Below are 17,296 nucleotides of genomic sequence, written 5' to 3' on the forward strand. Positions count from 1 at the left end.
TAATCAACAGATATTTGCCTACTGGCTCTGCCCGGGGCCCTTTTCTAGAAGCTGGGGGGGTAGAGGGGTGGGTGCACTAGGTAGATGGAGCCCTGCTCTCATGGGGTTTGAGAGGGGTGCATAGTGGAAAGAAAAGCAATAAAACCAGCGGGAGTTACAGTCGGTGGTGATATCCATAATGGCTATGGTGCAGGCTAATGCCAGGGACTGAGGACTCTGCCAGCCCAGATGGGCTGGGTACGCTGCAGTAACCATCTTAAAGTCTCAGCAGCTTACAATGGCAAAGCCTTACTTCTTGCTCAGGCGACGTGTCGTGGGTTGGCAGATCTCCGAATAATCGTCACCCTCAGCCCAGGTCTCAGGCCGATGGAGCACCCACTATCTGGAACGATGCCCGTCACGGTGGTAGAGGGAAAAGAGTGGTGAAGCACACAGTGGCTTTTAAGGGTTCCCCCTAGTAGTGACATGTCACTCCCACCCACATTTTATTGGCCACAGCAATTCAGGATAAGGGGACAGTGATACAAGAGGTGGGATGATGGGCTGAGGAGTGTAATTGCCTTATTTTTTTGTTCCCTTATAAAATATATAAAACAAAGGAAGCGAGGCTGATCTTTAACATATAAATGATTTTATGTTACTCCCTTCAATGGCTCCTATAGCACTTAGAATAAACTCCTGACTCCTTACACTTGACCTCTAAGAACTGACCACTGGCCGGTGCATTATAAGGCGACAGTGGGGTAGCATGGCCAGTTAGGAAGCCATTATTGTTACCTCGGGAGAATGGTGCTGGCTTGGCCTCAGGTGGTGATAGCAAAGATGGAAAGGACTGGAGGAACTGCTTTGGGAGGTAGAAGCTACAGGTCTTACTAAAAGGTTGGAGCGACTAGGGAAAGAAAGGAAGCAAAGATGTCACCATATTTTTGGCTGAGCTTGGTGAGTCACCTCTTAAGAGGGGGCAACACGGGGGAGTTCCGATTGGGCCAATTAAATTAGGACGATAGGCACCCAAGCGGAGGTGTCAGGTGAACAACTGAAAGAAAGAATCCGGAGCTCAGAGAAGAGGTCTGAACGGGAGGCATTCATTGAGAAGTAGTGTCCGTCCCTTGCCTGTAGGAATGCTGAATGATTCCTTCTCCTACCTGCTCTGCTCAGTGCAGAAGTGAGAGTGGAGAGAGGGATGACCCACGCAAACTACATTTCCCAAGCTTCTTTGCCAATGGCTTCCGAGAAAGTTTGGCCAATAGAAGGTACTGGCAGAAGAAAGACTAAAGGTCAGGAGGAAGGGAGAAGCCAGAGTACTTTCCCCTCTCCCTGCTTTGGGCAGCTTCTCTAGCATGAGTGCGTCTCCTCTGTGGTTTGGATTCCCAGTGGACAGACTCTCCTCCAAGCTCCCAGCTCCCACGGTTCCTAACCTCTCAGAAACCTCACTTTATAGCAGCTTCCTGCGGATGCTGTTCCCTCCGTTATCTCACCCTCCCCAGCTTGCTCTTCCAGCTTTCCAGCATCTTTGTAACCAGTTTCCTGGACTAAATTCCCTCTATGCATCACCGGCACGGGTTCTGTTTCCCTTCCTGGACCCCCCCTGATGACACAGGAGTGAACAGCATGTAAGTGGAATTAAAAGCCTTGGGACTACATGAGAAAGTCTGGAGAGGTAAGTAGATAGAGACGGCGGATGGCCCTGGGTCTGCCTTCTAGCAGGCTGTCTTTTCAGATGAGCCATTTCATGACTGGATTCACTCTTTAGCTCTGCTCACAGGACTGGATTTTCATTTTAGCAGATGCTTAGCAGGAAACAATCTTTAAGTGCAAAGGAGGAAAATCTCCATTATGTATCAGAGAGGGCTCATTTTTGAGCAAATTAATAAGCATGTTAAAGCATCCACTTCTGCCAGGTCATTAATAACACAGAGTGTGAACTGTCTTTTTTATATATATTTTAAGTAATTGGGCTGAGGAGGAAGAACTACTTGAATATTTAGGACGTGTCTCTATTATCTGTGTTTAATGAGAAAATAGCAAACAGAACAGTAGTTCTTCTGCTCCTAGCCTTGTCCTGGGGTCACCGAAAGCAGGGCTTCTGCCTCCTTAATGACATTCCGCGAAGGCCAATTCCAAAGTAAACTTGGATTTCCTCTGTCCAGACCAGGTGCAAGGAAAAGCATAAAGATGGTCCAAAATGTAGGTGGAGCCCTAACTGGTTTGGCTCAGTGGATAGAGTGTTGGCCTGCGGACTGAAGGGTCCCAGGTTTGATTCCGGTCAAGGGCATGTACCTTGGTTGCGGGCACATCCCCAGTTAGTGGGTGTGCAGGAGGCAGCTGATCGATGTTTCTAACTCTTTATCCCTCTCCCTTCCTCTCTGTAAAAAAATCAATAAAATACATTTTTACAAAAAACACACAAAAACAAAATGTAGGTGGACTTGGCTCCGGGTCAGACACAGCTAGGGGATCCTAGAAAGTTTCCTTTTCTTATACCCCATTTCAGTCCCTTCCTCTTTTTACTATGTCACTTTTTTCCCCCCACTCAGCTTATTTTTTCTCGTGTCAGGTAAAGATACTAACATGCTGCGCTGCATTTCCTTGTGGGAGTTCAACGATGCACATTTAGTGAGGTGATGCACTTCGCACGATATCTGTCATCTGGTAGAACCTCAATACAGGTTCATTTATTCATCGCTCCCCTCCCCCGCAGACATTCCCCAGGCACTCACCGCATACCGGGCACAGGCCCAGGCTCTGGGAATACAGGAGCCAACACCACAACGTCCCTGCTCTCAAGGAACTTATATTCTAGTGCGAAGAGTCAGACAGTAAGTCTGTAATATATCAATGAGCAGGTGACATTTGAGCAGAGGCTTGAAGGTGGTGAGGGATTCAGTCATGGTGGGTGGGGAGGGCCTGGGGAGCTGGGAGCTTTGCAGGTAAAAGAAATGGCAAGTGCCGAGGCCTTGAGTGCAGCCAAAAAGCAAGTGAGCTGGAGACTAGAGTGGTGGGCAGTAAGTGAGGGATCCCTGGGCCAGATGGTACATGTACGTCCTTGTAGCTGATCTTGTAATGACCTTGGAGTGCTGTTGCAGGATTTCAAACCAAGGAGTGACATCACCTGGCCTAGGCTTAAAATTCATTCTTAAACCTTAGCAAGCATCGGAATCACCAGGAGCACTTCTTAAAACACAGATGTTGCCAGCCTGTGGACTGAGAGGTCCCAGGTTCGATTCCGGTCAAGGGCATGTACCTTGGTTGTGGGCACATCCCCAGTGGAAGGTGTGCAGGAGGCAGCTGATTGATGTTTCTCTCTCATCGATGTTTCTAGCTCTCTATCCCTCTCCTTTCCTCTCTGTAAAATATCAATAAAATATATTTTTAAAAAAACACAAAAAACACAGATGTCTGGGCCCTGGCTCCAGAGTGTCTGATTCTATAGGTGGGGAGAGCCTGAGAAGTGGCATTTCCAACACCGTCCCCAGACGCAGCTGCTGCTGGCCCAGGAACCACTGCATACTCAAAGGGCGTACTTTGTTATTGTGTTGAGAATAGATAGTTGGTGGGTGGTGGATGTGGGCAGAAACACAGAAGGTGAGAGGCTATGGCAGTTTTCAAGGACAGAGACAATCACGGCGGGTGGACATGGGGAGAGGTGACCAGGTTCTAGAGTGCCCAGGTGGCCACCAAGTTTGGAAACCCAATCAATGGTTTATTGACAGCACATTATAATTCTCGTCTCCCAGGTGGGCACCAGCTCTAGACTCTGTCCTTCTTTCTTAGGATGTCAGGGATCAATCACTGTGCTTGTCCAGTCCCCATCAACCTCACTCCTTTCCCTTCACGCCTACAGACTTCACCACATGCCTGGACCCAGCCTTGTGTTTTATGCACATGCTTTTGCCTGTGGTTCTAAGTGTGTGGAGGTCCCAGATCAGGTTGAATTTGTCTTGCCACTCCCCACCTGCCGGGACCGCCTAGCCCAGTTCTCCGTGCTGGATGTATGCACGCATCACCAGGTCTCTTACCGGCCACTTCATTCCTCTCTGAAATGTAGTAAGGCCCCATAAGTCTGGGACCTTCCGCCAAGCCAAACCAAACAAACGGTCTCTGTCATGTCAAAAGTCTAAGCAGAATTCAAATAAGTAGGTGTTCACAGATATCTGTTAAAACCTTGGGCTTGAACTTCACCTATTTAACACAGAAAGCGCTCTGATGGGTTAATGGTTTTCTTACAGATACATTCTATCGTTTTTAGATAAACATTTAGCATTTACCCAGGGAGCTTATAGTGTGCTCTTCCTTTGTTCTTTCAATATTTCCGTTATTGTGGCACATAATCCCCGTGCTGGATCCATGCTGTCCCGCAGATCAAAAACTACCCTTTTTATGAGCCTCTTTCCCATTTATGTGAAGGAGGCTGGGCTGTAAACATGGTATGAAAAAAATTCCTATATGCCATCTTGATTGCTAACATCTGTTCAAATTTCCATTCATAAATTTAAAACCCAGGCCTCTGCAGCCATCTGTTTTCTTGCAACCATCGGAATCGAAGAGAAGCCTGAGGCCGCTGTGCAGGTGGGAGAAGAGCGTCCGCCGGGCCGGGCCCACCTCCCCGAGGTTTGCTTTGCTTCCTTTGCCCCCATCGGAGGAGGCTGCCTTCTCTTCCCTCCAGGCGGGTTGCAGTCCTTGCGCGCGGTCCCTGTCAGCCTTGGAGGGGAGATTAAGGAATGGCCAGAGTCTTTTCTTTCTCCCCATCCCTCCTTCTAATTCATTTCATCACGTTAACCCTGTCTTCTGGACATTCTGGTCAGTGTGGAAAAAACGTTCTCATTCATTCTATCATTGCTTTTCCATGCCTTCTGTCTCTACTTGTCTCTGTCTCTCTAATTCTTTCTTTCTTTCTTTCTTTCTTTCTTTCTTTCTTTCTTTCTTTCTTTCTTTCTTTCTCTCTCTCTCTCTCTCTCTCTCTCTCTCTCTCTCTCTCTCTCTCTCTCTCTCTCTCTTTCTCTCTCACACACACACACATGCACACACACACGCTCACATAATGAGTGGAGTGCCCACTTTATGAACAAGGAGGCGGGAACTGAAACTTTTCTTCTCACTCACTTCCAGTTGCCCGGCAATCCCAGCAGGCCCTCGAGCAGGGAACCCAAGCTGGCCTAGATCACAGGCAATGTCCCAGCTTGCTGAGCCACTGGGCCCCTCATGGGGACTTTCTCTGCCCATCTCTTTGGCATGGCTAATGGATATGATTTGGCAGCCGCCGGACCCAGATGCCACGCTAGGCAACGGCTCTTTTTTATTTTGTTCTTGGCAGTGTCATCTCTGTCTAAGGGACTGGGCTGCTGCTAACGCCACTTGGCTTTCTTCCAGCAGTGCTCTTGCAGCAACTGTGACATGCCTTCGAAAGCTGGCATGACATTTCGGGGGCTGGCGGGGTTACAGTGCTGGCTCCAGTGCTGCCTCGCTTGGGACTCCCTCTTTGCTTTATGTAATTATTTTTTCTAGTTTGTCTTGGGAAATAAGTTCTCTGCAAACCCCAAGCAGAGTCTAGTTCGCATTCTAGTGTCTCCCTGAAAACGTCATCGGAATGAGCGAGGACCCACCCATCCCAAACCCGACTCTACTCGTCCTGCACGTGAGCTGGTGGTTTGTGGGATCATCGCGCTGGGTCACATGCACTCATTTCATTCTGTCTGACGTGGCTTTTATGTATGGCTCCTGACTGCTGTTCTAATCCCACTCTGTGACCTGCCACGAGTCAGTTAACCTTTCTGACAACTTGAAATGCCACAGGAGTAGATGTCAGAATCTTGCCTCCCTTATGCTGCTGGCATGGGGTTCATTGGGGTGATGTTTGCAACTCTGAGGGAAGGCTTGGCCAGCATTGCTGACACAGGGATATTCAACTTACAAGTTACCCATAATTTTTGAACAGCTGTTGTCCCCCTATCAGAGGAGTCCAAGCCACTGACTTGCCCAGCCCCTTGCCCCCCCGCCCCGCCACACACACACACACACACACACACACACACACACACACACACACAAACCAGGAGCAGCACAGTTTCTACTTCTATCTTTGTTCTCAGAATCCTTGCCCTATCCCTCTCCCCCGGCTTCTCAGGACTCAAGATGGAGAAGTGTTCGGAGACATGGTCACAAGCCTTAGCTTACAGCTCACTGTCAGGGTTTAAAAGGGTCTGGAACAGAGAGGGCCAATGCCTGGTTTGGGGCCCTCTCTTCCATCATGGCACACGCCATTAATTGATCCTATATATACCCTTCTGCTAAGGCCAACCTCAGAATCTGCTCCAGACAGCATCCGTGCAGCCACAGTCATTGATTATTGGAACTGGATGGGAAGATGTAACCCATTTACCCTTTTCTGCCCAGAGGGTCGCTGGTCTTGAGACTATAGTTGTTCTGAACCAGTGATGTTGTGAGTTTAATAACCTATTTAAATAGGTTGGCCTAGGAACCAAACCTACTTTGCAATATTGTTTTGGTGGGAAATGATTGGAACTTGACACGTGAGTTTACAAAGTGAACTTTTGGAAAGCAACTGGTCCATAAATTGGAGCTCTCCATCGGTTATGTGGTGGTGAGAGAGACTGTACTTGGTTATGTGGTGGTGAGAGAGACTGTATCCATTGAGGTTGAGAGCTTGGACTACCTAGTTCTGATCCTGTTCCTGCCTCTTACTAGCTGTGTGACTTTACACAAGTTAACTAACCTCTCTGTGGTTCGCTTCCTGCACCTATAAAATGGGGAAGGTAATAGGATTCCCTTCTCATAGGATTATTATGGAGATTAAAAATGTATTATTTGTAAAGCACTTAGAATAGTGCCTAGCATACAGAAGGTACATTATGAATGAAAATAAACCAAGTTCCAATCTGAACTTGGAGGCTATATCTGTTTCTTTTATTTTCTTTATTAAACAAAAGCAGGGTTGATCAGAAATATTGTGTTTGTATAAGTGAGGTGCTATTGGTATCTATTCATAATTTATTCAACATTTTACGAATATGTTAACTCAGTTAATACTCCTAGTAACCTTCCAAGACAGTGTATTAGTCCCCATTTTCTAGGTGAGCTAGCAAGCATTTCTATATGGTGTTAAAGGGAACCGATACCTCCATTCGCACCTCTCAGACACGTGTAGCAGTGGCCTTACGCCAGAGATGAGGGGAGGCTTCTGTTAACATCAACATGTCCCAGGCGATAGAAATGTGCTATTCAAGGTTGTGAAGACTGACTCCATTGGCTCCTTCCCCTACTTTTGTTACTTAAGTTTTATTTTAAAAAATTATCTTCTATTACTACAAACACAGCGCATGTGCAATATTGTATTAAAATTATTGTCTATTAAAAAATAAAGACAAGCAAAACTTAGAGAATAAAAAAGCATTCCTGCCACTCAGTGCTGAGGTTAGAGCTTCCTTTGTATTTCTCTTTTTTGCACAAAATGAAATCACATGACACAAACTACTATTACCTGCTTTTTTTTTCCCTTTTCTAGTCAACGATCTCCACTTTTCCATTTCAACACATTTTATCTCATCTGATAATAAACCATATTTACATTATACAGTTGTCTCCAAAACGGGCTTTACTGCTGTTTATCCAAACTTGAATCTCCTCCGGGACCACATTTGCATCTGCTTATATCCCATAGCTTCTACTCTGTGCTTGCTTTCATGACACAGGTTTGTTGAAGAGCCTGGTCCAGTTGTCCTGCATCCCTGACATTTTTTTTTTTAATTTGGAAACAAACCCAAATTTATAGAAAAGTTGCAATACAAGTAACTTGTTTTTCATTCCTGAAGCATGAGGGAGTAAGTTGCTGCCATGGCGCCCTATCACATCCAGACATGTAAGGGTGTGTTTCCTGCAAAGGACCTTCTTTTACCGAAGAAGCACAGTCAGGAAGTTAATGGTGAGCATCACTACTGCCATCTCCAGACCCCATCAGGTGTCTCCCGCTGCGCCAATGCTGTCCTGGTCGGCAAACTCCTTAGTCAACAGAGCCAAATATCAACAGTACAACGATTGAAATTTCTTTTGAGAGCCAAATTTTTTAAACTTAAATTCTTCTAACGCCACTTCTTCAAAATAGACTCGCCCAGGCCGTGGTATTTTGTGGAAGAGCCACACTCAAGGGGCCAAAGAGCCGCATGTGGCTCGCGAGCCGCAGTTTGCCGACCACTGCTCTAGGTGAAGGAGCCGGTCTGCAATCATGTGTTTGAGTTTGGGCATCATGTCTCCTTAGTCTCCTTTGATACAGAACAGCTTTCAATTTTTCCTTGACTTTCATGACCTTGACATTTGTGGAGATTAAAGTCTAGTTATTTGGTAGAATGTCCCTTCATTTAGATTTGTCTGATGTGTTTTCGTGATTAGATTCAGGCTGTGCATCTTTGACAAAAATATCACAGAACGGATGCTCTCTTCTCCTCATTGCATCCCACCAGGGGGCTTAGGATTTAGATTTCCCCCATTACTGATGATGTTAACATCGATCATTGACTAAGGGGACGTCTGCCACACCGGCATTTTTCTTTTTGTAATTAGTATCTTATGGGCAGGTCCTTTAAGGCTGGGTAAATAGCTTATATTATTTCTTATACTTTCCACTTATTATTTATTTATTTACATCACTATAGACACATAGATTTCTATTTTATTAATGGATCATAATCTGTTACTCCACTTATTTTTGTGCTTATATTGTTCCGTATTTGGCTAGTGGGAGTCCCTTCAAACTGGCTTCTGTATCCATTTGATGTGATATGTCTCTAATTTCTTTGCTCACTTTTGACTTTCTGGCACAAAAAGAGGTTTCAGGCTTACCTTGTACTTTCCCTAAACCAGCTCTGGAATCAGACATTTATCCAAGGATCCGTGGTGGCTTTGAGTGGAGAATAGGGTTTAGAAACCAAAATCTAGGCACTCGTTATGCTCATTGCTCTTTCAGGGTCCCTGCTTTTAGATCCTTCTTTATGCACAGAAGTAGGGAAGTGCATGTGTGTGTGTGTACACTTTCACTTTATTTTTCTTTATCTATCTATCCATCCATCCATCTTCTATCTATTTTAAAAATTGTGTTCACACTATCATCTACAATTCTAATCCATTACCACAGGGTTCATTCTACTTTTCCCCTTTCCATAATTTTAATTTCCATCTTCAACAAGGAGACCCCTAGCTCTCATTGTCCTGAACATATTTGCTTCTCTAATTAATCCACCTCTAGGTAAACAATCTCCCTTCTGCCCACCTTACACCACTTGGACTCCGACACCCGACACTGGACCCACCTACCCTGTGGATGCCTTGTTCACCCAGCTCAAACTTTGCCACCTCACACCACACCACCCTTCTGTGTGGGCACCCACATCACCCTACTGGGAAGCCAACACACCACACCAGCATCACACCCCCAATGTAGATGCCTTCCTCACCTCTCTCATCTTCTGACACTATTGAGCCACCTGCCATATGGATATCTTTCTCTCTCTCCTCACACTTTATGTCTCAATGTGGGGGAGGGCCATGCCCCTCACCTGGCTCTGGCTATGACACCCCCCATAGGGTCACCCTTCCACATGGAGACTCACCTGACCCCACTCAGCTTTCAACTTCTCACCAGGCAGCCCCTCTACATAAATGCCCTCCTCACCCTTCCTGGGCCAGGCCACCCGGTGCCACGCTTAGCCTCTGTGGGCATATCTGGCCCCTCCCACTCAGGCTTCAGCCCCTGTTCCGCTCTGCGGCTTACCACCACCCCCATATGCACACATACACACTCTACGTGCTCAGGTCCAGCTAATGACTTTCACACAAATTGTTTGGGAAGGAGAGAGGAAGGGAAAGCAAAGGAGGCAGAGGGACCATAATTAACTTTGGAGGAAAAAAAATGTCGGGTACGCACTGCACTACTAACATCCTCTCCCACCAATGACTGAGACCCCAAGTCCATTCCTTAGCTACCTGCTGAATGAGAACGTGCTTGGTAGTAATTCCACAAATACCATGGGTTTCTTTTCTGTGGGTAATTTTTGAGAGAAAACCAGGGAAAGCTTCCCAAAGGATTTGGTTAGGAGAAATGCTGTTTTGTGAATAATTAGTAGGGGACTGTATTCATTTTCTCAGGCTATCAAAATAGAGCACCAGCGACTGGGCAGCTTAAACAATAGATACTTATTTTCTCAGCGTTCCAGAGGCTAGGAGTTCAAGGTCAAGGTGTCCGTAGGGCTGGTTTCTCCTGAGGCCTCTCCTCTTTACTTGTAGGTGGCTGTCACCTCCCTTGGTGCTCACCTTGTCTCCCTCTGTGTATTCGTGTCCTGAGATCTTCCAGGAAGGACACCGGTCATATTGGATCAGGCCCACACTAAGGACCTCCTTTTAACATAATCACCTCTGTCGCCTTCTGAGGTCCCAAGGATTAGGACTTTAACATGTGAATTTTGAGGAGACACACTAGAGCCCGTTACAGGAACACTCCTGTAAGGCTGAAAGTCTTATATTCTTTGTGTGGCCAGAGTGCCTTGTGTGATGTGGATTTTTAAGACTTCCTTATTCGAATGACTAACCTTTTTATAAAAGCTTATTCTTTCTTATCTTTTCTCATCAAAAATCCCTACTTTAAAATCTAAGGAAAATAGTCTGAATATTTGGGTGGGCTAGAGAGGAGGTTTTGACCTTTAGGTTTCCCTGAATATCATACGTTAAAGCCAAGGACAACATCAAAAGAAAGTAAGCATGGCCCTGACTGGTTTGGCTCGGTGGATAGAGCGTAGGCCTGCGGACTGAAGGGTCCCAGGTTCGATTCCGGTCAAGGGCATGTACCTTGGTTGCGGACACATCCCCAGTAGGGGGTGTGCAAGAGGCAGCTGATTGATGTTTCTCTCTCATCAATGTTTCTAACTCTCTATCCCTCTCCCTTCCTCTCTGTAAAAAATCAATAAAATACATTAAAAAAAAGAAAAAAAGAAAGTAAGCATGCATTAAGGGGACCTGAAAGATTTGTGACAGGGCCCACTGAAGGAGACCAAAGGACTCAGTGGTTCTCGCGCACGGTTCTGGCTCAGCCGTCCTGGGCTGGGTGCAGAGGTTGAAACACAGGCCCATGGAATTAAAAGGGTGCGGCCCAGGTTTGGGGAGGAACCACGTTCAGGGTGATCCCTGAAGTAGAAGTCAGGCTCAATGTACCATGAAGTGTCAATCCAAAGGGATCCAGGTACTGGACCACAGGACAGAAGTAAAGATAAGAAAGCAGTGCAAGAGGGTTTAGAGTGGAAAGTACGCAGTGGAACCTGGAGCAATTTTCTGAACCATCGGGGCGTAAATGTAGGAGCTGTTTATAGCTCCTCAGCGACCTTAGCCATGGGTGATGAGGAGCTGTTAGGGCAACCAAGCCAAGTCAGGCTCTGTGTCAGCCAGAACTTTGTTAAAACAAATAACAGAAACTCTAACTGAAATCAGCTTAAATGTTTAAGAAAAGGAATTTATTGGTGCATAAAGCTGAAAGGGGGCAAATCTAGCTTCAGGTGCAAAGAACTGATATCTTGGGGTTTAAATAACACCAGTGCTTTCCACCTGGTGTCTGCTCAGCTCTGCCTCCCTCTTTAGTTTAGCTACACTTTTTTCCCCCATCACATATGACCTTTCTAGGGCTAAGAGAGTTCTTTTCAAATAGGTCAATCCCGCGCTCCTCCATCTGTCTGGAGGAGTCCACCCTACCGCTTTCTGTGTCTGTATTAAATTTAAAGGTAGGCTCTCGATGAGTTTAAGCTATGTCTATTCATAAACCAATCACATGGTCCAGAAAATAGCAGACTCTTTGTGGTCATTCTGGGTCTAGTGGGAGATGAGCACAACTGTGCCCAAATCCTGTGGAAAGGGCGAGCAGAGGCTGCCTAGAAGGCAGCCAAGAGCTGTTACCAGAAAAAGGGAGAGTGGATGCGTGATGGGCAAAACTGCATCCATTACCTATTCCAAAACCAGGGAGTGGACACACTTGACATGCCCAGGACACGCATATTCTGCGTGCTAGATTATTCCTAACATGCAGAAGGATGACTCCAAAGACGTTGTCCGAGGAGTCCATAGGACATCCTAGAGTTTCTTGCTATGGCACTGTCTCTACCAATGTCCACTATGATCTACTTTGCTTGTCATTTTAGTGTTGCCTAGAAGACCAGTAAGCAGTTAGCTTGACTGCAACACATGTAATAGGCAAAGTGCATCTAGGCCAGCCGTGGGCAAACTACGGCCCGCGGGCCAGATCCGGCTGTTCTATCCGGTTCTCTTGGTCTCCCCTCCGCTCCTTTACTTTGAATTTATATTAGTTCACACAAACACTCCATCCATGCTTTTGTGCCGGCCCTCCGGTCCAGTTTAAGAACCCATTGTGGCCCTCGAGTCAAAAAGTTTGCCCACCCCTGATAGGCTCATCCAAGAAAAGACATGACTCTTCAGATCTCTGGTGAGATGTCTTCTGCCATAAAGGCCCAGTGACTGTTTCTGTTGTTGGTAGAAAATGTTATCATCTACTCACGAGGGGAGAACATATTTGCTAATCATATACCGGATAAGGGGCTCAGATCCAGAATATATAAAGAACTCCTACAACATTATTGTGGCAATAGAGTAACTGTTCTCCTTTTTATCTAGAGGAGTATAGCTTTGGACCATCCTTGGAATAATGGAGATAAGAGTTACTGAAATCATTTTCTAGAGGGCTTAGCCCTCTTACAGGAACCTCCACTGAGATAGGCTGCTAGAGTGTGGTTTTCTCTGAATTGAATTATTATTATAATTACCAGTAGTACATAATTTATTAAAATGTAAATATATCACACATTTAATAATTAATTATTAAACATAAATGTAAGATATTGGAAATGAATTTTCTGGAGATAAATGAGGGTCACATTTATGGAACTCTGATGAAAGAAATTACCAGATCTCCTTGGGCTGGCTTCTGGGTCATCGCTCTCCTCCGGGCAATGCATTTGAGAGAGGTGTGGGATGTGTAAGAGGAATTCCTTTTGTTTGGAAAGTGGAAGAAAGGCAAGTATAAAGACACCTTTCAAGGAAATCAGTTTTGGGGAGGAGGCAATATGATCGATCTTCGAGGTTCTGAATCTTGAAACTGGTGCCTGAAAATTCTCCATGCCTGTCTCTGTGTCCTGGAAAGGCCCCGAGCACTGATATGACTACACACTGCAGTGTATACCTGTTGTCCTGGTGTAATTGGTCTCCCCTGTCACGCTTGGAGAATCTCAGTTTGGATGGCATTACTGGTCAAATGCCCCTTCTGGTTGGTTCCCCAAGGGAACACATATTCGGATTTGAAGACCATACTTATAAACCAAGAAGTGTCTGATTTATTTCCTTTTATTTCCCTGTTAAATTTTTTAAAAAACATTTATTGTATGCCTATTAGGGGCCACACACTGTAAGTTACTTTGACATAGCTTATCTCATTTTATCATCAGAAGGATCAGGGGAGGTGTTTTTATTACACCACCTTTCTTTTTTTAGCAGAGAGAATATAACCGACCAGGCACGGCTAGAAAGTGTCTAAACCAGAACCCAAGCCCTGGTCTCCCTGTTTCTAGCAGGGGTCCTCAAACTACGGCCCGCGGGCCACATGTGGCCCGCCGAGGACATTTATCCGGCCCGCTGGGTGCCGCTGCCTGTCCTGCTTAGCAGCCGACTCATCCCGGGCCCGCAGTGCGCATAAGAATTTGTTCATAGTTTTTTTTTTAAACTGTAGTCTGGCCCTCCAACCGTCTGAGGGACAGTGAACTGGCCCCCTGTTTAAAAAGTTTGAGGACCCCTGTTAAGGCCTATGCTTGCAATCAAGTCTGGCCCTTCATATCCTGAGTGGGTACTGCCTTGGGTTGGTTCCGTTCCCTGAGGCATGAGGTCCCACCTCCTGAAACTAGAGTTGACCTTGGGCCTGCTCACTGCCAGGCTGCTCTTTTGCCCAAATCTCCACGTGAAACACCTCCTGACAGGCTCCCTTCCACATGGTCTGCGCTTTCTCTACATCTCGGTCCTGGTTCTGTTCACCAGCATCGCCTCCCTCTCTGGGTGGCTGCGCGGGGCCCAATCCACTGGACAAAGGCAGCCGGAGCAGCGCCAGTCCGTCCCGTGTCTTCCACAGGATAAAGTCTGAACCTCTTTTCAAGAGTTACAAGGCTCTTCTTTACAAATGTGCACATCCGTTCTGTCGAACTGTCTCCTCTTCTTTCTCCAACCCACACCTGCCTTGCCAATTGCCTGTCCCACGCAGGCCGCTACCTCCCTAATCTGCCTCTGATTCATACTTCCTATCCCAGCTTAGCCCTCTGGGCTGCCTGCCTGGGCTCTGTGCACCACTCTCTGCCCTCCCAGTGGCGTGCTGGGGCCAGCTGGTCCCGGCTCTCAAGGCCTGTGGCTCACAGTGCTCTCCAGCTCCAGCAATGAGTGACTCTGTGTTGGCATCTCAGAACTGGCCACAGTGTGAGTCTTTACATCGCAGACATTGGCGAGTGGTACAAATCGGGGCTTTAAAAAAAACCTCAAACTGGTTGGTAAATATATACCAGCACCACACCGTGCCCCTCCTATATTTTCATAACACTGTGAACACCATTTATTTCTTTGTCCGTTCAATGAACGTTTCCTCACTCACTGCCTCCTACTGTTTAGTGCCGAGGACATAAAGGGGGGCAAATATAGTCCCTGCCACCATGAAGTTTAGGGCTGCAAGGGGAGACTTGCCTTATTCAAATAGTCACATAAATAAAAAGCAAAATGGTAATTATGTTAAGAACTAAAAATCCTTTTCCTAGGATATTGACTCTAGGAAGGTCTTCCTGAGCTAAAATCTGAAGGATAATTTGAGATTGAGGAAGGAGCTCAGTGAGGGAACAGCACTGAAGGCCAAGGGAATGACATGTGCTGTGCTCAGAGGGAGCATGGCTCTCCGGAGCCAGGGAAAGAAGATAGGAGTGCGCAGGAGGGAGCCGGGAAGCGTGGGAGATGCAGCTGCAGAGTCAAGGACACGTGGGGTTTCGCAGGCCTTCGTGAGCGGTCTCACCGTTAGCCTAGGAGCAGTGGGAAATGCCTGAGTGTTTTCAGCAGGAAGAACACCTGGGGTAGTGGAAAATCAGCACCGCAAGGTGGTTCAGAAATCCACTCGGGGCCCGGTTGCTTGGCTCGGAATGCTGATTCTGCTGCTGCTTACCAGCCTCTTACAAGGAACTTCTTTGTGCCTCATTTCCTCATGAGTTAAACGGTGATGAAATAACACCTGCTTGAAAGGGCCCCTAGACACGCTTGTTCAATTAAATAAATGAAAACATCTTTGGTGTGATAGGTGACTATAGCCGGTGGCCTGCGGTCTCAGGGGGGATGCAGACATAAACAAATAATTATTACGTAACGTGAAGTAAGCACAAAAGATAGTGTCACACAAAGGGGTGGGCGAGCTTAGTTTCCAGTGGTATTATGAGCAGAGTGGAGGGTATAAGGATGGCCCATTGGAGAGACGAGCACTAGGCGATCGTGAGTGGGAGAGAATAGCACTAGACGCTGTGGAGGTACACAATGACACTGTGCCCTGAAACGTAAAGCTTCGTGTGGACACAGACATGAATAAGACACGATGGGGGAAATCTTGTGTTAGAGGTTTAAGTAAGATTGCTTTCCACCAGAAAGCAAGGGGGGAGGCTTTGTGGAGGAGGGCCAGCACCATGGCTGACTGCATGGGCTCTGGAGTCAGGCCAGTTCAGTCCAGAACGCTAATGTTGTACCTCACTAGTTATATAATTTGACCCCGCTAACCCTCAATGTCCTCTTTAGTAAAGTGGGAATCCTATATAATAAAAGGCTAATATGCAAATTGACCGAACGGAGGAACAACTGGTTGCTATGACATGCACTGACCACCAGGGGGTAGACGCTCAATACAGGAGCTTCTCCCTGGTGGTCAATGCGCTCCCACAGGGGGAGTGCTGCTCAGCCAGAAGCTGGGCTCAAGAGAGCGGGGAGTGGGCCTAAGCCGGCAGGCGGACATCCCCCAAGGGGTCTCGTACTGCAAGAGGGCGCAGGCCAGGCGGAGGGGACATTCGTGCACTGGGCCTCTAGTAATAATAATAATGAATAATGACACCTAGCTCATAGGGTTGATAAGAATTCACAGTTAATTCACAGTTATTGCATAAAACATGCAATAATTGTTGAGTTGTTTTTATTACATTATGAGTTGAACCTTGAGCAAGAAGAACTTTGATCAGCACTGAAGGAATAACATGAGAAAAGCCACGGAAATCGAAGAGCATTAGACACACTTAGAGAACAAGTCAGTGCCAATGGAAGTATGGTTACCAGTCCCAATCCATGAACAGTCTTTACGGGTCCATGATGAGATGGATGTCGAAACTGAGAGTAAAAATTGAGAAAGGAAAAGAAAAACAAATCAACAGTAAGCTTATACTTGTATCCTTGTATGCTCGTAATAAACACTGGGACTTGTAGATTATTTTGTCTTTTTAAAAAATTTTTTCTAGCAAGTTTTTAAATTGTGTCTTAAGAAACTGACAGTCCATACCAGATTGGAAATAATAAAAGCTTGTCCTTCACCGGGGATAGTTTGAGGAAAAGCGATTCCATGGAGCTGGCCAAGCACCACAGGTGAGCCTGGGAAGGTGGGCCTCCGTCACATTGAGAGGGACTTCCTGAACCTTGAATGTCTCAGAGTTCATACATGACTCGGTGGGCAACCGGGTTCCTGAAAGTTTAGAGATTGTTAACTGAGGGTTATGTGTATGCAGATGAATGGACATTGCCTGTTTTGTGCTCCCTTACCCGCCCCCCCGCCCCCCCGCAGCGAGCATATGGTTTTTCTTTTTTTAAATATATTTTATTGATTTTTTACAGAGAGGAAGGGAGAGGGATAGAGAGTTAGAAACATCGATGAGAGAGAAACATCGATCAGCTGCCTCCTGCACACCTCCTACTGGGGATGTGCCCGCAACCAAGGTACATGCCCTTGACCGGAATCGAACCTGGGACCCTTCAGTCCTCAGGCCAACGCTCTATCCACTGAGCCAACCCAGTTAGGGCTTTTCTTTTTAAATTAAAAGATTTGTTTTTTCTGGTTGAGAAGAGAGACCTGGATTGCTCCGTGTTTCTCAAAGATAACTTTGTATGTCATAAGAGATCAACCAAAGAACTTGTATGCATATAAGCATAACCAATGGACACAGACAATGCGGTGGCGGGGACGGGGGAGGGG

At 46.4% G+C, this 17,296-nt stretch overlaps 1 protein-coding gene across 1 annotated transcript in view; it reads left to right on the plus strand.

The window, feature by feature from the left end:
* The first annotated feature begins 1,324 nt into the window (after positions 1-1,324).
* The window catches only part of CPQ (carboxypeptidase Q), a 385,779-nt gene continuing 369,807 nt past the window's right edge, over positions 1,325-17,296 (plus strand). Inside the window, exon 1 of the mRNA XM_080646549.1 lies at positions 1,325-1,660. The gene's annotated coding sequence lies outside the window, so the exon portion shown is untranslated. The remainder of the gene's footprint in view (positions 1,661-17,296) is intronic.

Source organism: Plecotus auritus, assembly GCF_963455305.1.
Source record: "Plecotus auritus genome assembly, chromosome: 11".
In the NCBI taxonomy this organism is placed as follows: Eukaryota; Metazoa; Chordata; class Mammalia; order Chiroptera; family Vespertilionidae; genus Plecotus; species Plecotus auritus.